At 42.1% G+C, this 25,317-nt stretch overlaps 1 pseudogene across 1 annotated transcript; it reads left to right on the top strand.

Annotated features, from left to right (window-relative positions):
* The first annotated feature begins 572 nt into the window (after positions 1–572).
* LOC308242724 (calreticulin-like) lies at positions 573–22,175 on the top strand (annotated as a pseudogene). The gene is made up of 6 exons: positions 573–654; positions 3,430–3,632; positions 6,696–6,791; positions 8,617–8,861; positions 15,248–15,340; positions 21,931–22,175. The product of its transcript is annotated as a calreticulin-like (transcript).
* The last annotated feature ends 3,142 nt before the right edge of the window (positions 22,176–25,317 follow it).

Genomic DNA, 25,317 nt, shown 5'->3' on the forward strand with positions numbered 1-25,317 from the left:
TTAAAAGTTTAAGCAATAAAAAAGGATAAATGGAAATTGATTGTTCAATACCAGCATTACTAATTCAAGAAATATAAAATGGTATTACTAATCTCTTGGTGAGCTGATTTTATTTTTCTAAACATGAATATGTATAAGGGCTCAGTCCCCTAGCCACATTTTTTCCATCTACTTTCAACTATAGATTCCCATGGTGGTTTTCAGGACTTAACTCTTATAGAGGAGGGTAGGGTGGAGCAGTGGTTGGCAGACTCATTAGTCAACAGAGCGGCAAACTGCGGCTCGCTGTGGCTCGCGAGCCGCAGTTTGCCGACCACTGGGGTGGAGCATTAATGTATTAGTGGCTCAACTACCAAATAGTTGAGCCACACCACATGCCAGTACACAGATGGTGGGATTCAGGCATCAGATAGAGAGGGGTATTTCAGGAATATCCCCTGATATTCCCTTACTGTTCCCATAAATCATACTCAGCCTTAGCTGCATCTTGTTATCTCTAAGAAAGCACAGATAATTTCTATATATTGCTTTATTTTCTTCTTAACCCCATAAGTGGATTGAAAAAATGATGGGTGGAGTCTAAACATAGGCCGGATTATGGTAGATTTCAGCTCACTGCAGGAAAATTTTATGTAGACAAAGAAAAAAATAAAGGAAAATACTGGAATTCAGGAATGTACTAATCAACTAGAAAAATTCTGACTTTTATACAATTGTTTTTATCCATGATTACCAAATCATCTCTCTCTTTTTAAAAAAAAATATATATTTTTATTGACTTCAGAAAGGAAGGGAGAGGGAGAGAGAGATAGAAACATCAATGATGAGAGAGAATCATTGACCGGCTATCTCCTGCATACCCCACACTGGATGGAGCCCCAAACCTGGGCATGCACCCTGACTGGGAATCGAACCCTGACCTCCTGACTCAACCACTGAGCCATGCTGGCCAGGCCATCTCTCTTTTTTAAAATTAAAAAAGTAGTAAATGAAGAATGAACTCCACAAAAACAATAATGCCTACTTATTGACACAGGTATTTAAAACTAAGCCCTTAGATGCATTATGCCCATGAATCTTTCTAACAACTTCATGAGTTGGTTACTATTATGTTCTCAGTTTTGCAGAGATGCCTCAGAGAGGTGAGGTAATTTGCCCAAAGATATATACACAACTGGTAAGAAGCAGAGTTGAGATCTGACCCAGGACTATGTTCCTTACTGCTGGACTATATTGCTTTCCCCAACCCTAGAATTTTTTATATAACACTGCACTTGGAACAGGAAAAAACACTGTGTAACCTCTAAATGCTGCTCTCCCCTGGAGCAGCTTGGTACAACCGAGAGTGGAGCAGACAGACCTAGGGCTAACTCCCATGACTTGCTGCATCACTTGGACAAATCTTTTCACTTCTCTGAGCCTTGATGGATATAGTAATCATCACCTGCCATGCTCATTGGACCAGGCTGCTGTAAGAGTCAAATGATATTAAGGGGGGAGGGAGAGCCCTGAGGGCAAGGTCTGTAGGCAAGGGTTTTTGTTTGTTTGTTTTTGTGTGAGAGAACTTTTGTCCTATAAATAGAATTCATTGATCATCCTCTGGAGTGATTTCCCATCTTCTCTTTCCTGGCTACTGTTATGAATCTCCTTTTCATGTTTATTAAAGGGGAGAATTACGAACTAGCCTAAGCATTTCAAATCTCATTTAAATCCACTGTGGAAAATTGTTTCCAGAGGAGAGAGAATTGGTGATTAAGAGACCCATGAGACGCCTGATTCTTAGCAGTTCTGAAGCCTGTCTGCACAGGCACCCAACTCATCAGTTTGATTTCTTGGCTGTTGCTCCTCACATCTCACCCCCCTCAGGTTCCTTAGGTTTCCCCTGGTTATCTAGAAGGGCTTTTGGGAACAAGTGAGGCTCAGGGGGAGTAGGAACGTTGGGCTACATAGCAAGATTTGGTAGAGCAGAGATTCAAAGCTTGGTCCTCTGCCTACGTGCTCAGTGCTCTTTCCCTTGTGCCCACTCCTCCCTCCAGACAAGTCTTCTCTGGCTACTCTAGCCCCATCAGAGGTCTTTGGGGAAGTAAGCACATTCTTTAAAATGCAGAGAGCTCCTAATGCAACATCAGACGTGAAAGTGCTTAGCCAGAGTCGGATGTGCAATAAATGCTCAAGAGACATCTGAGTCAGGACTTGTGATCCTTCTGTGCAATTCAACACATATTTATTGAACATTTCTTCTCTGCCGGGCCTTGTCTTAGATACTGGGAATATAATGATGTCCCTGTTCTTCAGGAGCCTAAAACTTATTCAAGGAGACTAGCATAAACCTGGTTGTAACCGAGTATGACCCAGGGAAGTACGGAGAGCTTCATGAAGGAAGGACCCTCACAGAGCAAGAAGATGATAACCCCTTGCATTTTATGTTGACAGTTCACAAAGTGCTTCTCACGTCCCTTACCCATTTATTTTCATGGGAAACCTATGAGGTAAAAATAATTATCCACGTTTTGCTGATGAGGAAACTGAGGCTCAGAGAATTAAAGTGACAGAGTCATAACCAGTTAGCTGGACAGCAGGGGGAATAATGGAAAGACCACGAGCCTGGAAGTCAGGAGACTTGGCTTACATGTCTGTCATTTATGGTTGTAAGATCTTGGCTAAGTAACTTTCCCTGTGTGGGGCTTGGTTTCTCATCTTTAAAATAATGTAGTTAGATTAGAAAGACCCTGAGATCCCTTACAGCTCTGATCTCTGGAGGAAGAGGTAAAGGCTTAGCGTGGGGGCTCTGGAATTAAATAAACTGGTTGTGAGATCCTGGGCAAGTGAAATAGCATCAATGACTTCATGATAAAGTGCAGATATTATAGAGCCCACCTCATGGGCTATTATGAAAAGTAAGAACAGTAGGATATATGAATAAAAAGAGGAAGTGATGAATGAATGTTAGCAATGGTTATTATTTGTCCCAAGAGGCAGTGCTTAGCTTCTTTCTGCCACAGCAGTTAGGCATGGCAGAGCCTGATTCGGGCCACTCATGGGGCCTCAGAAGAAACAGGGCCTTGCTTTGTGGATCTGCAAAACCATATTCAAGTACCTCTTGAAAATTAGGGGCGGTGTGGTATAGGAGAAAGAATCAGTCAATGATGGCTTAAATCCCACTGCAGGTCCTTATTAGCCATGTGGCCCTAGGTAGGTCACTTCACCTCCCCATGACTCAGACTCCTAATTTGTAAAGTGGCGATAATACCCAATTTGCAGGGTTGCTCTGAAGCTTGGAAAAGGTAATGTGTGTAAACTATCCAGCTTAGCACCTGGCACACAGTAGGTGTGTAAGAAAGTTCCAGAGGTTGGTGAGGCCAAGTGCTAGGTCTCTCGGGCTGCTCCTTGGGTATATATGCCTCATGATTCTGTGCTCTCTGTTACCAGGTCTCCAGACCAGCGAAGATGCCAAGTATTATGCCCTCTCAACCAGGTTTAAGCTGTTCAACAATGAGAACGAGACCTTGTTGGTTCAGTTTTCAGTAAAACACGAGCAAGGATCGATTGCGGTGGCGGGTACGTGAAACTCTTTCCTGACACCCTGAACCAGGAGGATGTGCATTCGGGATCCGAGGAGTACAGCATGTTTGGTAAGTCCTCTGACAGCAGCAGTCCCTGTCAGCCCGGGAAGTCTTAATGAGAGCCGCTGCAGATGTCAAAAGGGCTCAGGTTGACCTGAAATAGGAAATTTCTAAAGTGATAGCTCACCCCACAATGTTGGAGGACTCTTCAAAGAACGGAAAAAAGCAACTCTAAACTTAAATGTTAATATAAATAGACCAAAGAAGTGGAGAGTCACATGATATTAACAAGGCTCCAGTTTTCAGAAAAGGAGAAAAGGGTCATAAACTGTGTAGACACTTGCAAATGTAACTATTACAACAAGCCTTTGTGCTCTGAAGTGAGAAAAAGGCACAGGAGGTCAGGGATCACCTTTCCCAAACATGTGGAATGCATCCAGAGTGTTGCATCTGTAACCGCAATATGTCATTAGGCCTCCTTGGGGGCAATCCAGCTCTTACTTAGCTCCAAGCTTGAATCCAGTTTTCATGTGGTTGCTATTGAAAAACCAACAAACAACAACAACTAATCCAACTCCCAAAGCACTGATGAAGAATGTGGATTTTACTGAGTATTTTTGTACAAAGATTTTTGTACAAAAATCTCTCTAAACATTTCTTTCTCTTCTTCTGGAGCTTCAGATATCTCCCTTCAAGCTCTTGCGCAAATCCTTCTCTTCAGCCTCTTTACACTTTTTCTGCCTGCATCTCCTTTCCCCCGATTCTCTTTCTTTCTTATCTTTTATTTCATCTATAAAAAAATATAGCACTGAGTGTCTAAAATCTGTGCCTTTGCTCATCTCTCTTTTCTTTAGAATCAACCCATCTAACAAGGAATATATACACTGAGTGGCCAGATTATTATGATCACTAAACGCACAATAATCTGGCCACTCAGTGTATATCCTATATAATAAAAGGTTAATATGCAAATTGTCCCCTTGACCAGGAGTTCGACCAGCAGGCAGGCTGGCCAACCGCCCATGTCTCCTCCCCTGACCCCACCCATGCACGAATTCATGCACCAGGCCTTTAATATATATATATATATATATATATATATATGTATATGTATATGTATATGTATATGTATATGTATATATGTATTTATATACTGAGTGGCCAGATTATTACACATTCAGAGATCATAATAATCTGGCCACTCAGTGTATATCTGGTCATTGTAGTAGGGAAATTGGAAAGCATTTTTTAAATGTGATTTTCTTTTCCTTCCATGTGAATATTATTTATTCAATGTTCAGACAACCCAACAAGTTTGGGCTGAAATAGAGGCAAGAGATTTGCCCAAGGTGAGTAATGGGAAGCCAGGATTTGAATCCAGTCTATCTGGCTTTAAAGCCTGTGCTTTTTCTACTCCACCCTTGCACCTTCTGTTTGATGGGGACATGGGCATGTGAATAATTTTTTAGAAGGCAGAATGAAAGACATACTCTGAAAACGGTGGTGAGTTGCTATGAGATCACAAAAGATGACATGACTCAGTTCAACTAGAAGCTTTGGGGAGGAGGCATTAATTGTTCTTTGAAGAATGAGTTAGATTTTAATAAGCAGAGAAGGAGATGAAGGAAATGTAATGAGGGCAGAGGAAACAATGTGTGAAAAAGCTCAGAGGCATGAAATTCAAAGGCAAGAAGAAAAGCAGTGAAACCAGTGTGGCTAAGGCACATCTGTGTGTGTGTGTTTTAGGATAGTCAGAGAGCAAATGGGAGGTGAGATTGAAAAACTAGGTTAAGCCCTGTCTGGTGTGGCTCAGTTGGTTGAGCATTGTCCCATGTGCCAAAGGATTGCTGGTTCAATTCTGGTAAGGGCACATGCCCGGGTTGTGGGCTTAATCCCTAGTAGGGGGTGTGCTGATCAATGTTATGCTCTCATATCAATGTTTCTCTCTTCTCCCCTCCTCTCTCTTTAAAAATCAGTAAACTGTTCTTGCCCAGCCGGTGTGGTTCAGTGGTTGAGCACCAACCTATGAACCAGGAGATTCACAGTTGAATTCTGGTCAGGGCACATGCCTGGGTTGTGGGCTTTATCCCCAGTGGAGGACCTGCAGGAGGCAGGCGATCAGTGATTCTCTCACATCATTGGTGTTTCTATCTCTCTCTTCCTCTCCCTTCCTCTTTGAAATCAATAAAATATTTTAAGAAACAACTGTTCTTTAAAATAATAATAATAAATAAATGTGATATTTGCTGTTTAAAAAAAAAGGAAGAAAAACTAGGTTAAACCTATTCTTGGAAAGAGGACATGACTTGGGGTGGTGAACACATAATACAATATACATATGATGTATTATAGAATTTCACACCTTAAACCTATATAATTTGATTAACCAATGTAACCCCAATAAATTCAATTTAAAAAGATTAAAAATAAACAAATTGGACACACACACACAAAACCTATTCTTGGACCTTTGTCAAGTTAAGTTCTCTAGGTTCAAAGCCACTGAGCAACAGTTCCCAAATTTTTCACAAAGCAAAAAGAGCGTCAGGCTATTTCCAGGTAAACTTGAGTTTTAACCTCAGCAATGCTACTTATTAGTTGTTTGACCTTGGGCAAGGTGCTTAAGTCAATAATATTGTAATAATGTATGGCACCAGTTTTCTCGGCTAAAAGTGGATATAGTAACACCTACTTGTGAGAATTAAAAGACAAAGTCCACTGCACAGGAGGGGCCTCCAGCTGGGCTGGACAATGGGAACCCTGGCAGGAGGTCAGAGGGAGGGAAGAGAGTTGTGTCCCTCAACTGGAAGCCACAGCTTCTCTTTCGGCTGCCTTCTCTCCAGGACTCTTTTTCTTCTGGGCTCCGGTAACCACTCCTCCTGTCCCTTCAGGCTTAGGGGTAGGAACAGCCCTACTGTTTCTAGCCTAGAGCACAGCACTATTCCTTAAGTTTTCTCAGTTCCTGCCCCCACCTTTGTAAATAGTTCTTTATTAAATTATCTTCAAATAATCCTAAATTTGCTATTTCCTACTATGACCCTAATTAATACACAGTCTATGTCTGTATTGGCCTCAGACCAGTCAAATTGCTTAAAATTGATGTAAAATCATGCACTGTGGTTCATTTTCCAGGCCCTGACATTTGTGGCTTTGGCAACAACAAAGTATAGGTCATCTTTCCATTACCAAGGGAAATACCATGAGAACAACAAGACCACCAAGTGCAGGGTGAGTGTGGGGCTAGTCCTCAGCCAAAAGGGAAGAAGAAGCATTTTAATATATGCTATCTCATTTAATCCTTACAAAACGCCTGTAAATTAAATAGAATTGTCTCTATTTTATAAACTAAAAAATAGACCTAGAAAAGTATTGTAAATTGCAGGAGTTCAGTTTGTAATACTTCAAACAATTAAAAAAAAAAAGCATTATTTACCAAAGCAAAAATAAATAAATAAATAAATAAATAAATAAAAAGTAATAAATTGCAGGAGTTCACATAGGAGTAGTTGATCCAAAAGTCTAGGAAGACATATAAGGCCCTCTCTTAGAACGATGATTGGCATGGCTTAGTTCCCACTGCTAGATTTTGGAAAGGATGAAGCAGGTGGGAAATGCTGGGCTTAAAAATGGGGGTTGGAAGGAATGAAATCTTTCCATTTTTGATAGCATGGATGGACCTAGAGAGTATTATGCCAAGTGATATAAGTCAGTGAGAGAAAGACAAATATCATATGATTTCACTTCCGAGTGGAATCAAAAGAACAATATAAACAAACAAACAAAACAGAATCAGACTCATATAGATTGATGGTGACCAGAGGGGAGGGAATGTTGGGAGATTGTGTGGAAAAGGTAAATGGATTGAGAAGTACAGATTGGTAGTTACAAAATAGTCATGGGGATGTAAAGTAAAGCATAAGAAATATAGTCAATAATATTGTAATAATGTGTGGCACTAGGTGGGTACCAGAAACATCGGAGGGCGGGGGTAGGGGGTGAGACACTTTGTAAAGTATATGATTGTCTAACCACTATGCTGTACACCTGAAACTAATACAAAATAATATGGAATGTAAACTGTAGTTGAAAAAAATAATAAAAAACATTTTTTTTTAATGGGGGTGGATTTATCTTAGTAACATCAGGATGAGAGACCTAGGTTGACTAGAGGATAATAGTTGGATTTCATCAGCAACACAATAGGCATTCACAGAATACCAGCCCTTTGCTGGGCCTTGGGCTGGGAATAGAATGAGCCAGACATGACCACTGACTTCACAGAACTCACGGCCCAGTGAAGGTAAGAGTCAAGCAAAGCAGACTGACCACCTAGTTATGATCAGTGTCTGTGGAAGCACACAGGAGGCCCCTCACCCAAATGCTTCCTCCTGTGTTGAAGTTTGAAAGAACATGAATTGGTCTGGTAAAGGAATATGACCATTTTAGGGAAGATTGAATTCCTAGAAGAGTTAATCAAGTGAGAAAAGTCTAGAAGACTTAAGAAAGAGTGGCACTGCAGGAAGTTTGGTATAGGTGGAGTGCAGGAGAGAGGCAAGAATTAAGCACAGAGAAGCCCATAGGGCCTGGGTCATTGGAGATCTTGTGCTCAGGCTCAAGGCCTTCCCCAACAGGACTGTACAGGGCTGTAAATGCTTCCTCTTCGCTCCTTTCTCCATAGAGGCTCCCTGAGGCACTCCTCTAGGCTAGGCCTTATTCTGGAAACTGCAAACACAACAGATGAATCAGACATGGGCTCTGCCATTGAGAGGCTCACAGTCCAGTGGGACAGACAAGATCAGAGAATGATCAGAGCTATGATGTAGAGAAGGATGGGCACTAGGGGAGACTAGAGGAGTGTGTACTTAGCAGAATGAAACTCAGAATCTTTATTGGGTTAACCAGAGAAATGAAATGAGAGATGTGGTGAAGTGTGTTTGTGAATATGTGGGGGGTGGTATTCAGGAACTGACAATCTATTTTAGGTGGTGCATTTAATGCTTGAGATCTAAAGATGTCCAACATGGAACTAAAATATTCCTTATTCCCTTTCTAGATCTATAAAGATACCCATACACTCTGATCATCTGTCCCAATGCTACTTATGAGGTCAAAATTGACAACAAGCAAGTAGCAGTTGGGGATCTGGAGGACTACTGGAACTTCCTGCCTCCCAGGAAGATAAAAGACCCCTATGCCAGGGAACCAAGGAAATGGGATGAATGTTGGCAAATAGAGGATCCTGAAGATAAGAAATCTGAGGTCAGAGGATGTTTAGCTGGGAAGCAGGTGGGGATTCAGGTGTGAGGATGGGAGAAGGAGGCTGGGAACAATAGAGCAGAGACTAGGGGCATCAATCCCTCAAAGAGGTGTCCAGCTAAATATTGGTTCCCAAAGAGGCATCGGGGGAAGAGGGTGGCAACTCACATTTGTTAAAGATCCGTTGGCCCTTCTGGCATCCTCTGTGAACCGTGTGCTATAATCTCTCTTCTATGGATAAGGAAAATGACACTTAGAAAATGAAGTGACTTGCCCAAGGACATGTACATTAGAACCAAGTCTTGAACCTGGATCTCCTTTGTACTCCAAAAGTATTGATAGAGAGTGTGTGTGGAGTATATTCATCGGTTCATTGTCATTCACTGGAAAGCTGTCCTGGATATAGCTATGAATAGGACAATCCAGTGATTGAGAATCCTCCTGGGATTCAGAATCTAGTTGGGGATGCAGATAATTACACAGATAAAGGTCACACTGTGTAATTAGTGCTGAGAGTCAGGGAAGCCAAATCCCATGGGAGCTCCTAAAAAGGTTCCTAATCCAGCCTGAGTTGGGGTGTAGGCGATGGTCTGGGAAGGAGGAGGCAACACTTGGGTGATTGGGTTAACCTTAGGGTTGGAAACATAGATCCTGGGATCAGAGAGATATGGCTTTGAATCTGAACTGCACTATTTACTGTGAGACCGGAACTTAACAGTTAGTCCTTGGGCAAGGAATATAACTGCTATGAAAATCAATTTCATAAACAGGGATTATTATAACACCTGTATGCAAAGGTTTTTGTAAAGATTAAATGAGCTATTTATATACATACTACAGTGCAGTGGTTCTCAACCTTTCTAATGAGGCGATCCTTTAATACAGTTCCTCATGTTGTGGTGACCCGCAACCATAAAATTATTTTCATTGCTACTTCATAACTGTAATTTTGCTACTGTTAATGAATCGTAATGTAAATATCTGTATTTTCCGATGGTCTTAGGCGACCCTGCAAGCGGTTCTCAACCTGTGGCAACCCAAGACAAAACAGTTTTTCCCAAGCAACGTCAGAGTCATGCCATTGACGACCATGTTATTCACAGGGTCATCCTGTTCTTCAGAAAGCTGACAGTGTTCTATGAAAGAAGGCCTACGTGCTGGGAAGGACCCATGAGACCGTATCTCAAGGCCTGGCCTGATGTCAGCACTGACAACTCTATCTGGGACATAGTCCACGGCCTTAGTAGTGCTCAAAAATTCCCACTCTCTAACATTAATAATGTACTTAATTTCAAACTGTGAATTCACTAGAGGGAAGTGGAAATTGGGTTGGAGGGAAGATATTCCATACCCAGGGAACAGCAAGAGCACAGATTCAACAGTTAGGTGGAAAGTACCATGTTGTGGTTGTGCGAAAACCTGAAAGCAGCAGTTTAATGTTTTAACAGCATAAAGTTCAAGGTGGGGAGTGGTAGGAGATGAGGTTGGAAAGGTCTGTTAAAGCCAGGCCATGAAGGGCCTCACTTACTATGTTGCTATTCTACAGGTCAGAGTGGAGTCAGCCTCTTGCAGAGGAGATGCTCAGGCTTCAGCAAGGGGCAGCATGGGACACAGCAGCTGGAATCCAGTTCCTAAGGGGAGACCTGCAGAGAGGCAGGCAGTGGCCCAGCCATGTGTAGTGTAGGGGATTTAGCAAAGGGCTTCAATCCCAGGGGGAGGGAAGTATGGTCAGGGAATTAAGGCAGATGGCCAGGGGATGTGACTGGGCCTTTAGCACCATGGGAAAATTAAGGCTAGGTTTCTTTCAGGCCCAGCAAGCAGGCTCAGGGTGGCAAGACTAACCTCCTGGTGAGGACTATGCCCCTGATGTCATCAGGGTTGGCTGAAGGCCTGGGAAAGAGGGGAGATATTGCAGGTCTCTATGCTCCCTGCTGAGTGAACCTGGAGAACATGGCAACTAGTTAGATAGACAGGGCTCTGTCAAGACAATAGCCTCCAGGATAGGATGCTATTATGTCTCAGGAATCATAAAGCAGCGGAGATAGCCCAGCAACCAGTGAACTTTCCAGTTGTAATGCTGCTGAATGACTGTGAATCTAATGGGCTGGGCATTGAAGCTTTCAGTCAGCCTGGGCAAATGGTTAGCAGCAAGGTGAACTGCCAGGTAAACAGAGAAAAATATTGGAGGGGAAGGGAACTCACTTTTGTTAAGCTCTGGCCTGGGATTAGTGCTTTACCTATATTATATCCTTTAATTCTCACAAATTCTGTAAAGTAAGTATTATTATTTCTCATTATCACTCCATTTTACGTTTGTGAGAACTGAGACTCAGAAATGTCAAGTGACATTCCAAAGAGCACACAGCTAGTGCATGGTAGAGACAGGATTCAAACAAAGGTCTGCCTGCCTCCGCAGTCCTTGCTTTATTGACCACACCCACTATGTGAGCGAGCCGTCTAGAAACTGCAGCCACTTTTTCTTGGGTGTATCCTGGAAGGTCCTATGGAGAGGCAAATTTCTGTCTCTGACCAGTGCTTTCTACAGTTCAAGACTACCAAGGGTCTCTTGGACAGACACCCCCTACTTGAAGCATTCTTGGTTTATTCATTTTCCCACTTTATTTCTACTTTCTTAGTTTCCTAGCTCAGTGAGACCAGCATGTGAGTGCAAGGAGATGGTATACATAAATTACCATGTGCACAGTAGGATTCAGGAGAGAAGAAAGGAAGGAAGGAAGGGAGAAGAGGACACATTATGTCCTTTCCTTCTTTCCTTTTTATCTGAAGACTGTGGATACATTTTGCATAAGTTTCCATTTTAGTTATCCCCTCTTAATAAATAATAGGAACTTTCTACATCTTGTAAAAATATGCAGTCATATTAAAATGCCTAAAAACTGTTTCTTTGTTCATCTACACAATTTAAAACTTATTTGGCACTAATTGCTCTGAGTTCTACCAACCTCTCCAAGCAGGCATACCTTTCTATTTGAAAATTTACATCATAAAGAAGGAATGCTTCTCAAAGTACATACCAATCACTCAGGGATTTTATTGAAATGTGAATTCTGATCCAGGTCTGGGATGAGCCTGAAACACTACATTTGCCACCCTTTCCCCATCAGTGCTACAGTTCTGCACAGTGGAGACATCATCCTTGCAGGTATCCTTTTCTTCTAAGTTCTAATTGGGTCTGGCAGTCACAGGTCCTACTCAGCTCTACCCATTCAGCCAATATGGCACATCCAGTTTACCACAGGGCCCCTGCACCTGTTGGAAAGGCCTAGTGACTCCTGTATGGAAATGGTGGGAATTCCCTTAGCTGCCCTGTCCCAACCTGGGTTTCCAGCCTTCAGATACTCTGTAAGCCCAGTTGCCCGCATGGTCTGTGCTGGCCTCTTGAGCTGATTAACTTTCTCGCCTACCCTGATCCTTCCTGCTCTCTGATCTGGCATCATTGCCTTCTTTTTTTTTTTTTCCTTAGAAGTCAGAGACTGGGAAAAGATGGCAGCAAACACAGAAAATTCTTCCTCTTATCTTTGGGACTCCTGTGTTTTGAAGGATTACTGACACAAAATGACATGAGTAGAGCCTAGCCATAATGCAAAGCTTGTTGGCATCCCTTAAGTGAGGCGTCCTCAAACTACGGCCCGTGGGCCACATGCGGCCCACCGAGGACATTTATCCGGCCAGCCGGGTGCCGCTGCCTGTCCTGCTTAGCAGCTGACTCGTCCCGGGCCCACAGTGCACATAGGAATTTGTTCATAGTTTTTTTTTAAACTATAGTCCGGCTCTCCAACGGTCTGAGGAACAGTGAACTGGCCCCCTGTTTAAAAAGTTTGAGGACCCCTGCAGTCATATTGTCTGTGTCACATCCCTGTGAGGCTGGGAGGGTAGGACTTGCAATCTCCAAAGATTGACGAGGAAACCAAAGGCTCAAAAAGGTGACTTGACTTATCAAGACCCCATAGGCAATAAGTGCCCAAACCTATACCTTTTCCATTTTATGATCCAAGTGGGTTAGCACAGGATACCAGATGCCTTTCAGTGAATGAACATTTTAGGCTTTACAATCTTAACAACGCTCTTTCTCACATGTTCTTTTCCTCTGAGAAGTGTATAAGAAAGAAGGGAAGGTGTATTTTCTCCCATTTTCCAAACGAAAACATGAAGGCACAGAGTGGTCACTCCCCTATAAGTTTCAGGAAGCAGGACTGACCCTCAGTTCCTGATTCTCAGTTGGAGGCAGAGCCATGAGTTTTGTGTAAGGGGGGTGTGCAGGGAAGGGGACACTGAAGAGAACAGGGGAGATTAGGAATATTTCTTGTGGGAGCAGGGAAAATGAAAGAGCCAACAAATGAGCAGTTCTCTGACCCAGACTGCTGATAACTCAAAAGAGAAAAGACATCCCAAAGATTAAAAAAAAAATCATAAAGTTGCACAAAGAATTATTCAAACCAATTTTTAAAATGGTTCAGAGCAAAATAACAATGTCTATTCAAAGTGGCTATTTTGTCATTTATTTTTCTGTTGGAGGCAGGGTTGGTGGGATGATGTAAGACAAATAAAAGTCTTTCTTAATTAAAAAAAAAAAAAACAACTTTTTCAAACCCTGGAGAAGGGACATACATAACTCATGCTGCAAACTATCTCTTGGTCACATGTGTGCTCCCACACAATTAACTTACTGATTTACATAAGATACTGCTAATGTAAAAAAACAAAACAAAACAAAAAACCACACAAACACAATGACCTTCCTTTAGAAACATATCCAGATACTGAAAATTTATAATAGCTGTTACCATTTATTGACTACTATCTGTCAGACACTGTGCTTTACATATATTATTTCTAACTCACATGACAATACTGCAAGGGGGTTATTATTTTTCAATACTTTCCTTATGACAGAATAGGCTCAGAGGAGTTGAGTAACTTGCCCGAAGTCACGCAGCTGGTATGTGGTTGAGCTGGTCTGTATGACTCCATGACTTGTGCTCTTTCTATTCTGTTCCTTTATCATTAAGCCAACAAACACGGACATTATTATATACCATATGTATGAATTCATCTTTTCCTTTTATTGCACATACTAGACGTGTTATTTGAAGAAAATAGAGAAATGTGGTAGAGACTCTAAATTCTGCTAACACTGCTTTTCTTTTCCCTGTGTTGTTTTAGTTTCTCTGATTAAATTAGGGGAAAACCTTAAAAAGGGAATTTTAAGTGGCATCAGAAGTAAGTGCTGTCTATCTGAGCTGAGACAAGAGCCACTGGGTAGCAATTTGGAGCCTAACAGGGTGATGAAAATTTTTTCCAACCCTCTGAAAAGTGGTCAGAGGCTTGGGGAGCACAGAACCTCGGGAAACAGTAAACTAACTTCTTTGTAGAGTGGATCAGCAAAGGTAGTACAGTATCTGAATCCTCTATATTATTAATCACTTTTGTATTTCCCCACTTCACTTTAAGAATTGAGTAAAAAAACCATCTCACACCTGTCAGAATGGCTATCATCAACAAATTGACAAACGACAAGTGCTGGCGAGGATGTGGAGAAAAAGAAACCCTCATGCACTGCTGGTGGGAATGCAGACTGGTGCAGCCACTGTGGAAAACAGTATGGAGTTTCCTAAAAAAGTTAAAAATGGGACTCCCATTTGACCCAGTAATCCCACTCTTAGGAATATATCCTAAGAAACCTGAAACACCAATCAGAAAGGATATATGCACCCCTATGTTCATAGCAGCACAATTTACAATAGCTAAGATTTGGAAACAGCCTGAGTGCCCGTCAGCAGATGAGTCGATTAAAAAACTGTGGTACAAAAACAAACAAACAAACAAAATTGTGGTACAGCTACACAATGGAATACTACGCTGCTGTAAAAAAGAAGGAACTCTTACCATTTGCAATAGCATGGATGGAACTGGAGAGCATTATGCTAAGGGAAATAAGGCAGTCGGAGAAAGATAAATATAACATGATCTCACTAATTTGTGGAACATAATGAACAACATAAACTGAAGAACAAAAATAGATCCAGAGACAAAGAAGCATTGAACAGACCATTAAACCTCAGAAGGAAGGTGGGGGGGGGGGGGGCGAGGAGAGGAGGGGAGGAGTGGGTAAGAGGACAACCAAAGAACTTGTATGCATGCATATAAGCATAACCAATGGACACAGACACTAGGGGGGTGAGGGCATGTGGGGGGGGGTGGCTGGGGAGAGGTCAATGGGGGGAAAAGGAGACATATGTAATAGTACTATATGTAATACTTTAAACAATAAAGAAGTAAAATAAATAAATAAAAAGAATTGAGTAAAAGCTTCCATGGCCTGGAAATCTGCCTTTAGCAAGGCCTCAGGTGATTTTTTAAAACCCTATGACCTGGTTCTAATAACCCCATTGTTTTCATTTCAACAGGTGAAATCAGGCAGCATCTTTGACAATTTCCTTTTCACAAATGCTGAAGACTTTGCTGAGGAGGTTGGAAATAAGAAATGGGGAATAAGAAAAGTAAGATATCCCCCACCCTGAATTCCAGATATCTGACTCCTCGTTTGTACACTAGGATTTGCATTTTAAAAATCAGCCTCACAGTCATTGCCTTATTTGCTGGTCACATGGCCCTCTGAGGTGGGGGAATGAACCCACATTCATTGGTCATCTACAACTTTGTATTTAACTCTGCGAGTACTTTCCAAAAATTATCCCACTTAGTCCTTAAAACAACCCAGCAAGACAGATATTACTCCCATTTTTCACAGGTAGGAACTGAGATTCAGAGAGCATATATAAACTACGCAAGGTCACACACAGCCTTTAACTTGTGTGTTAGCATTCACTCTCCTGTGTCACTCTCCTGCTCACAGAGCGGTGGTCCAGAAGGGAGCCACTGAACCCATTTCTGATGGATGACTCAGAGAAAGAAGGAAGGTGCTTGTGCTATTTACCAGCATCCCTGCTCTCCTAGAACTATTTTTTTGGGGTGGAGTGATATTTGGGACAGTGGTTTCATGATGGTGACAGCCTCCATCTAGACTTCCTGGTTCTGCAGGAAGGTCCACTCAAGTAGGTTTGTGGCCAGTGCTGGATTACGCAATAGGCAGACGAAGCTCATGCTTCGAGTGGCAGGAAAGCACAGGCACCAAAAAATTTTTTGAGAGAACTTTAATACTTAATACTTCCAAAGAAGCATTGAAGTAGTCACCATGGGAAAATGTATTAGGCTTTTGTACACTTTTTAGTCTGGTTTTATTTTGCTTTTACCTTGGGGTTATCATCTGATACTGTTTTATTGAGGCAATATTACATGATGGTTAAGAGAATGAGTTTGAGAGCTAGATTGCTTAGGTTCAAATCCAGGCTCCATCACTTGCTAGCTATATGACATTGGAAAATTATTTAACCTCTCTGGCCTTTGGTTTCCTCATCTTTAAACTGGGAATGATGGTAGCAACTATCTTATAGGTTCCTGACATATAGTAAGTGCTCAACATGTGGTACCTATTATTATTAAACCATACATGCACTTGAAAAATACTTGTTGAGTGCCTGTTCACAGCACTTCTGTTGTTGCTGGGGATATATCAGTGAAATAAAACAGAGACATTTCTGCCTTCATGGGGCTTACCTTCAGTTAAGGGAGACCAACAAAAAACATATAAAGAGGTAAATACATACTAGGGAGATGGTGAGATAAATGATGAAGAACAGCAAAGCAATAGAATGGACTCTGATAACAAGGGTTTTGCTCTTTTATATAGAGGTGGTCAGGGCAGACTTCATTGAGAAACATTTAAGAGACGTGAAGTAAGGAGCAAGCCGTGCAGATCCCTGGAGAAGAAAAGCCTTCTAGGTAGTGAGAACAGCAAATGCAAAGTCACTGAAGTAGGAGCATAACTTACTTGTTCAAGAAACAGTTGTTCCAATGCCCGGCTGGTGTGGCTCAGTGGTTGAGCATCAACCTGTGAATCAGGAGACCAAGATTCAATTCCCAGTCAGGGCACATGCCCAGGTGGTGAGCTCGATACCCAATGTGGGGCCTGCAGGAGGCAGCCAATCAATGATTCTCTCTCATCATTAATGTTTCTATCTCTCTCTCCCTCTCTCTTCCTCTCTGAAATCAATGAAAATATATTGAAAGAAATAAATACAAAAAGAGAAACAATATAGAGACAAACAGAAGAATTTCTGGAGCAATGTTCTTGAGAATATGAGAGTAGGTGAGATCTATTGCCAAAGAAGAAAGGTTAACTTTCCATCGGAATACAGGCATTTCATTCATAATCACAGGAGTTAAAAATGACTATATTCCTGGCCAGTGTTACTCAGTTGGTTAGAGTGTCAACCTGTGCACCAGAAGGTCGTGGGTTTGATTCCCAGTAAGGGCACATACCAAGGTTGCAGGTTACATCACCTGTCAGGGCCCTTATGGAAGGCAACTGATCGATGTATCTCTTGCACATCGATGTTTCTCTGTCATTCTTTCTCCTTTTCTCCCTCTCTAAAATCAATTTTTAAAAGTTAAGAATTACTATATGAGAATAGATACAAATAGGTGGGTATATGTGGTGGTGGGAGTATGTGTCAGTTGGCTTCTCCGGGAAGCAGACACCATGATGGAGTTAGAAATAAGGAGATGTACTGGGTATAATGCCTGGGAAAAGATGAAGGGCAGAGGGTAAAGGAACAGGCAGAAAAGTCTGACACCTGTGAAAGATGAAGGATTGGGTAGGAATTGCTGCCAAGTGCAATGCAGCTCTGAGGAAGTCTCACCAGCTCACAGGGCTCCCGTGGGAAGACTGACCACAGAAGAGTACCATTTTGGAAATGTCCAGGCAGCCATACTCAGTCACTGGCTGGGGGCGCTTTGGAAAATCATGCCCTGGGTTCAAATGCTTCAGTGGATCCTCAGGTGCTGTAGCTACAGGCTGTCAGCTCACTCCATTCCTCACAACTAACTGACAAGTTCTTTTTAAAGAAAAATCCAAGTGGCATACCTCCATGGCTGCCACTGAATAAGTGGAAAGTTTCTAATGATTGTGAAATAGGAAGTAAGGCTAATAACTTAGCATGAGATTGAGGAGAAGAAAAAGGTGAGAAATAGTTATTTAGGGAGGAGAGCAAATCAACCACCGAAATATAGTAGGCCCACCGACTAGCACTTAAGGGCTCACTTCAGTTTAGTCATAATGAGTTCAAAATGAGAACAATCAGCTTGGTGTTATTGTTTTCTCTGGCCACTTTCTCTGCTTGGGAGTAGAGATGGAGAGTTGGATTTAACTGGAATCAAGGATTTGCCCACTTAAGGGAGGGAAGAGCAAGGAAATTGAGGATGCTTGCAAGAGATTAATTGCACAAAAGTAAAGAAAGGAGAAAAGTAAGGACATGAGTCGGTTGAGGTCTAATGTAAAGGAGATAGTTTGGGTGCTCTTCCTTTGTGAAGTACTCCTGTGCCTTTCCCATCCTCCCTCCTCTCCCCACAACCCCAGGCATTTTACCTTTAGCCTTCTCTCTCCTAAACTCCAAGGGCCCTTCTTTTGTCTCTGTAATTTGTTTCCTGAGCTCATTTCTTCTACCTCTGTGACTTTCTAAATAAAATTTCTCTTATAGTTTGGAGGGGGAAAAAGGAGATAGGTGCAGTGGATTGTGTAGCTCCAGGTGGGGTTGAGGAATTGGTGGCGTTGGTTACCGTTGACTAGAGCAGTTTTGGTAAAGAATGGAGAGTGTAAACAGATCCGTGAGTGGAGCAGTGAGAGGGAAGTGAAGAAACAGAGACATTAATAGTAACCAGTGCTTTCCAGCAGAAGAAAATGAAGGCTTGATTGAAAGAGAGATTTGTCCCCCTAATAATGTGGGAAACACAACAAGATGTCAAGCTTTTGCTCCCAGCAGGATTCTAGCAGGCCCCAGCCTATTGGCATATAGGTTCTCAATCTAGCTTTGTCCCCCAAGACTGGGTAAAAGACCTCTTGACCCAGATGATCCAAGTGAGTATTGGAGCCCTAAAGGAATTTGTACTGTGTGTCCTTTCTTTAAGGCCCTTCTGAATAGAAAAATCTATGAAGATTGTTCTAGGGATCAAATTCTAGGGCCTGGATGAACACATTAGAGAAGTCAGAAGGAGCCCCATTTCTGACTTAATGCAGTGTTTTGTTTTGTTTTAATTTAATAAATCTTTATTGTTCAGATTATTACAATTGTTCCTCTTTTTTCCCCCCATAGCTCCCCTCCACCCGGTTCCCACCCCATGCTCTGCCCTTACTCCCCACCCCCCACTGTCCTCATCCATAGGTGTACGATTTTTGTCCAGTCTCTTCCCACACCCCCCACACCCTTTCCCCCCCCGAGAATTGTCAGTCCACTCCCTTTCTATGCCCCTGATTCTATTATATTCACCAGTTTATTCTGTTCATCAGATTTTTTTATTCACTTGATTTTCAGATTCACTTGTTGATAGATATGTATTTGTTGTTCATAATTTTTATCTTTACCTTTTTCTTCTTCTTCCTCTTCTTAAAGAATACCTTTCAGCATTTCATATAATACTGGTTTGGTGGTGATGAACTCCTTTAGCTTTTTCTTATCTGTGAAGCTCTTTATCTGCCCTTCAATTCTGAATGATAGCTTTGCTGGGTGGAGTAATCTAGGTTGTAGGTTCTTGCTGTTCATCACTTTGAATATTTCTTGCCACTCCCTTCTGGCCTGCATAGTTTCTGTTGAGAAATCTGCTGACAGTCGTATGGGTACTCCCTTGTAGGTAACTGTTTTTCTCTTGCTGCTTTCAAGATTCTCTTTGTCTTTTGCCCTTGGCATTTTAATGATGATGTGTCTTGGTGTGGTCCTCTTTGGATTCCTTTTGTTTGGGGCTCTGTGTGCTTCCTGGACTTGTAAGTCTATTTCTTTCACCAGGTGGGGGAAGTTTTCTGTCATTATTTCTTCAAATAGGTTTTCAGTATCTTGCTCTCTCTCTTCTTCTGGCACCCCCATAATTCTGATGTTGGTACACTTGAAGTTGTCCCAGAGACTCCTTACACTATCTTCATATTTGGATTCTTTTTTCTTTTCCGGTTGAGTGTTTTTTGCTTCTTTGTATTTCAAATCTTTGACTTGATTCTTGCGATCCTCTAGTCTGCTGTTGGATCTTTGTATATTATTTTTTATTTCAGTGAGTGTATGCTTAATTTTTAGTTGGTCCTTTTTCATATCCTCGAAGGTCTCGCTAAATTTATTAGCCTTTTCTAGAAAATTCTTGAAAAACCTTATAACCGTGGTTTTGAACTCTATATCCAGTTGTTTGCTTTCCTCCATTTCTTTCATTTGTGATCTGTTTCTTTGTCTCCGCATTTTGGCTGCTTCCCTGAGTTGATAGAGTGGCTTTGTGTGCTAGGTGTCTTATAGGGCCCAGTGGCTCAGTCTCCCCAGTTACCTGAGGTGGACACTCTTGGTGCACCTCTTTGTGGGCTGTGTGCACAGTCTTGTTGTAGTTAAGCCTTGATTGTTGTTGGTATCACTGGGAGGAATTGACCTCCAGGCCAATTGGCTGTGAGGATCAGCTGTGTCTATGATGGGAGAACTTCTGTGCTAGAGACACCCTTATGGGAGAAGACTTGCAAAAGCCTCTGTGCTCAGCTTGAATGGGGCGGATTCTCAGGGTGAAGCAGACAGTATTGGTTTCCCGTCAGCCCTGCCCTAATAGGCCCCTGTGTCTCAGTGTCCTGTGGTAATCGCTGCAAGCACCTCTGAGAGAAAGCCGCCCTCAAGTTCCACCCGTTGCCAGACAATCCAGTTTCTCTCCGAATGAGTCTGGGTCCCCAGAGTCTCGCCTGGAACTGGAGTTCAGTGCAGTCGGGAGCTTTTGTCTCCCTCCCGCTTGAGAAAGCCAGCCACGTACTCAGTTGCCCGCCCTCTCTGCGCACACGCCTTGGTACCTCTGCCTTCCACAGCTCCTCTGAGTCTCAGTGTGCTTTTCTCTTTCCTGACAGTCCAGTTTTACCCCATAGGAGTCTGGATCCCCAGAGTCTTGCCTGGAACTGGAGTTCAGCGCAATCGGGAGCTTTTGTCTCCCTCCCGCTTGAGAAAGCCAGCCGTGCACTCAGTTGCCAGTCCTCTCTGCATGCACATCTCAGTACCTCTGCCTCCTGCAGCTCCTCTGAGTCTCAGTGTGCTTTTCTCTTTCCTTCTAGTTGTAGAATTTCCACTCAGCCAGCCTTCCTGTGGTTCTGGATGATGTCTGTTTTGTCTTTTAGTTGTAGTTTTGAAATTGTTGTGCGAGGCAGCAGTTTAGGTGTTTACCTATGCTGCCATCTTGGTTTCTCCCCACAATGCAGTGTTTTTTGTTTGTTAAATATTTTTTATTGATTTCAGAGAGGAAAGGAGAGGGAGAGAGAGAGAGAAAGATCAATGATGAGAGAATCATTGATCGGCTACCTCCTGCATATCCCCTACTGGGAATTGAGCCTGCAACCTGGGCATGTGCCCTTGACTGGAATTGAATCTGGGACCTTTCAGTCCGTAGGCCGATAATCTATCCACTGAGCCAAACCAGCTAGGGCTTAATGCAGTATTTTATTGGTCACAGTTCAAAAGCAAATTCAAAGAGTTCCTTCAAGATTGTGCTACTGTGATATAGCAGAAAGGGAGCCAGACTTGGAGCCAGACTCAGAGCCAGAACTCAAACCTGATTTCTAATTCTAGTTCTGCTACTCACTAGCTATATACCTTAGGCAAATTATTTAACGAGCCTGTACCTCAGATTCCTCTTCTAGAAAGTGAGACTAGTAACACTTCATACATTGCTGTGAAGAATAGAAATAATGTGTATAGCTTGTTTTGCGCTGGGTTTAGCAATGCTATAAGCATTCAGTAAATGTTTGTTGAATCTGAACCAATTTTATTTTTGAAAAATTACACACACACACACACACACACACACACACACACACACACACTTCTTTCCACCCCACACATACTGAAAATTTGTATGTAAATAAACATCGTCCCAGATATCTTTAAGAGTGTGGGAAGATGTCAGACATCTCTAAAGTGGGTTAACTTTGTTTATACGATCTGTAAATTATTTTGAAATTCCACAGTCTAAACAGGATGTAGAGAAGCAATGGAGAGAACTGTTTGAAGAAATGGAAAAAAGAAAACAGGAAGAAGCTGAGAAGAAAAAGGAAAGGAGAAGGAAAGGGACGATGACATCTGGGGAATTGAAGAAGAGGGAAATGAAGAGGATTTTGCTGAGGAACCAGGAAATGACAGGCAGATGGAGGAAGTTGATGCTGAAAGAACATTTCTGGGTAAAAATAAAAAAGTCGATGCTGACCAGAAGAATGAATTGTAACTGGATAAGGTAGTTACATTCGGAGACAAATGATGTTGCTCAGAAGGAGAAATGTTCATGAGGTTGGCAAAATCTGGGAAGCAAAATTACTTGCCCTTTTTGAACGAACTTTGGATTTGTATTTCTACCCCACCTCCTTTGGTTTGTACTATCTTGGGAAAGTCATATCACCTCCTGAAGCTTCTATTTCTTTGTCAATGGAAAAGGAGTGATAATTCCTATTTTATAAGGCTATTGTAGGGATTAAATATGACATGTGCAAAAAGCCCGATATAAAAATACAGTAGGAATAGTAGCTATTACTATCATCATTATCGTGGTGTTTATGAAATTAATTGTTGGTAAATAAGCTTCTGTATAAAATTGATCATCACTTTCAACTTACCTAGTTCATCTGGAAATTTTATTTTGTTTATATATCTGTATTTTAGAGTACTTACTGTGCAATTCTGATGGCTGTACTTGTGGTTTATGATGTTTTCTTCTTGCAGATGTATCAAGCACTTAAACATAAAATCAGGCCCAGCTGGGGTGGCTCAGTGGTTGAGTGTCAATCTATGAACCAAGAGGTCACCCATTCCATTCCTGGTCAGGGCACATGCCCGGGTTGCTGCCTTGATGCCCAGTAGGGGGCGTGCAGGAGGCAGCAATCCATATTTCTCTCTCATCAATTTTTCTATCTCTCTATCCCTCTCCCTTCCACTCTCTAAAATCAATACATATTAAAAAAATAACTAGAATTTAAAAACAAACAAACAAAAAACAAAGTCAGAGTTCTTAACATAAAGAAAGATACTTTATGAAAAGTCCTTTTGCTTCTTTGTTGTTTTGTGCCCTATCTAATTCTTAATTATTTCTTCTTTGCAGGTTTGATGGTCTTGCATTTATCTTTTCTATACCACCTGCTCACAACATCATTATCATATGCATTCACATAGTTTTTTACAGATTGCAAAGCAATCTAAATTTGAGGAGTTCCTGCAACGTGTTCCTTTAACCCTCATAGCAGCCATTGTACAGGACACCATCATTATCTTCCTCTTACAGATGCAGAAACTGCTCAGAGTGGGCAAGTCGCTTGCTCAGAGTCAAACAGCTGGTAAGGGGCAGGACCAGTATCTGAACTCAAGTTTGTCTAGTTCCAAAGTTTATCCTTCCATTGCACTAATCTGTTAAAGGTGTGCGTGAATATCTATTACTATTAAATATAGATAGTAGGCAATGTTCCATATGGAAGAAATACCCTTTCAAGGAAAATAAGCACAAAGAAATTTCCCTCTTTTAAAACATTTCTCAAAAACAAAATAAACTCCAAACCTACAAATAAATGATTAAGTGTGACAGCTTTTACATATTAAGAAGTGAATACAGCTAGTGTTGTTGTCAGCTGTTCAAGGCCACGATGGTTGGTTCCTGGCTCTGTTTACTTACCAGCTGTATTATCTTGGGCAAGTCATCTAGCTTTCCCGTGCCTCATTTTTCACATTTGTAAAACTGGGTTAACGAAGGGGCCTACTGCAAACTCAGCTGTGAGGATTAAATGCTGACTCATTCCTTCCTTTGTTTTACCAGAAGTGCACCAAGGACTAATTCAAGTCTAGCTGGTGGGTCAGGCCCAGACATAGCTGTCATTTGATAGCACAGGGCTAAAAATGTGTGTCTGGAACTTAATAGGTGCTCAATAAATATTAGTTGAAAGAATAGTAAACAAAGTCTGGCTAATGGTATCAGGGAAAATGTCATAAAGGAAGTGACTTTTTCAGCCAGATCTTGTAGAATGCGTAAGAATGTGTCCGATGGAGAAGGGGATATGTGGACTGAATTTCAGAGTCAAAGAGTAGGTCACTGGATGACAGCAGGTGGGTGGTGAGGTCAGAGAAGAGAAGCAAGAACTCTTTCTTCCTTCTTTCCAGTAGGCTGGCACCTGGTGTGGTTTCCGGGCCTTACAATCTTTGGGATATTCTGGTTTGGGAAACTTGCCTTTGTACGAGAGTGCCAGAGGCTAAAGCAAACAGCAGTTAACATCAGAAAGAGACATCGGAAGGCCAATGGACTTTGATATTCAGCTGGACTGAATATCAGCACCACAAGACCTGCTGTGATTGCAATGGCTCAAGGCGATTTTCTGACCTGACAATTGTATACCAAACTTTACCTTTGATCTGCCTGTATGCATTGCTCAAGGGCAAATGTGTATTCAAAGTGAATAAAAGGAGACAGACCGGTCTTGGTGTTCCTCTTTACGAAAGAGGTTCCACCTGGCCCCCCAATGCCTTATAAGTTCATATTTTTTTGTGTAGTGTATTTGTGTCATCGGCCCTTCTTCAAGTCATCCTGAACCCAGCTGTGAAGGTTGCGACAGGAGAGACAAGACTTTACTCTCTTAGGGTCTTTGTCTGGGCCTGAGAATTTAACTGACACCAAACAGATTAACAGGAGAAAAACATACAAATTTTATTTAATAATAGTTTTATGTGACATAGAAGCCCTCATAAGGAAATAAAGACCCAAAGAAGTGGCAAAACCTAAATGCTTTAATAGTAGGTTGAACAAGGAAAGGCAACTGTGGAAAATAAAATACAGAGGGAGTCTAAAGGAAGATAAGAATTACTTTACTAGTAAGAAGGTCTGTTTGTGCAGAATTCTCTGTCTCAGCTTTCCGTCCTAGGCGATAAGAATGTTTCTTTCTGTTAGGTCAAGGCACGGACATGGACCGGCCCCACAGGAGGGGAAGTCAAGAGCCTATGCATGCAGCTGCAAGGTAGATGGTGACACAGATAACTGGCGCCTTCCTAGACCCCCAGCCCGAGGTGGAAATTCCACACTGCTCGTGCCCTCCGCCTCCCCCCCCCCCCCCCCCCCCCGCACTGTATAAAAAGAAGTACCAACACTCCCTTTTGGCGCGATCTTCCCTGGCCCACCCTCGGACCAGCGAATTTCGCCCAGGAGCGCAAGATTAAAACCTCCCCCTTTTAACCAGCAGGACTCTCTGTCTTTTGTTTCCTGCGTTGCGAATCTCTCACTTTCCTGATATATGGAGGGCAGCTCGCACATGGGAGTTTTCAGTTTTCAGGAAGTAAAGTGGAGATCAGAGTGTCCCTTTTGTATCTGCTGTTTTTCAAATCCCTTTAGCTGTAAGTAA

The sequence above is a fragment of the Plecotus auritus genome, assembly GCF_963455305.1.
Source record: "Plecotus auritus genome assembly, chromosome: 2".
In the NCBI taxonomy this organism is placed as follows: Eukaryota; Metazoa; Chordata; class Mammalia; order Chiroptera; family Vespertilionidae; genus Plecotus; species Plecotus auritus.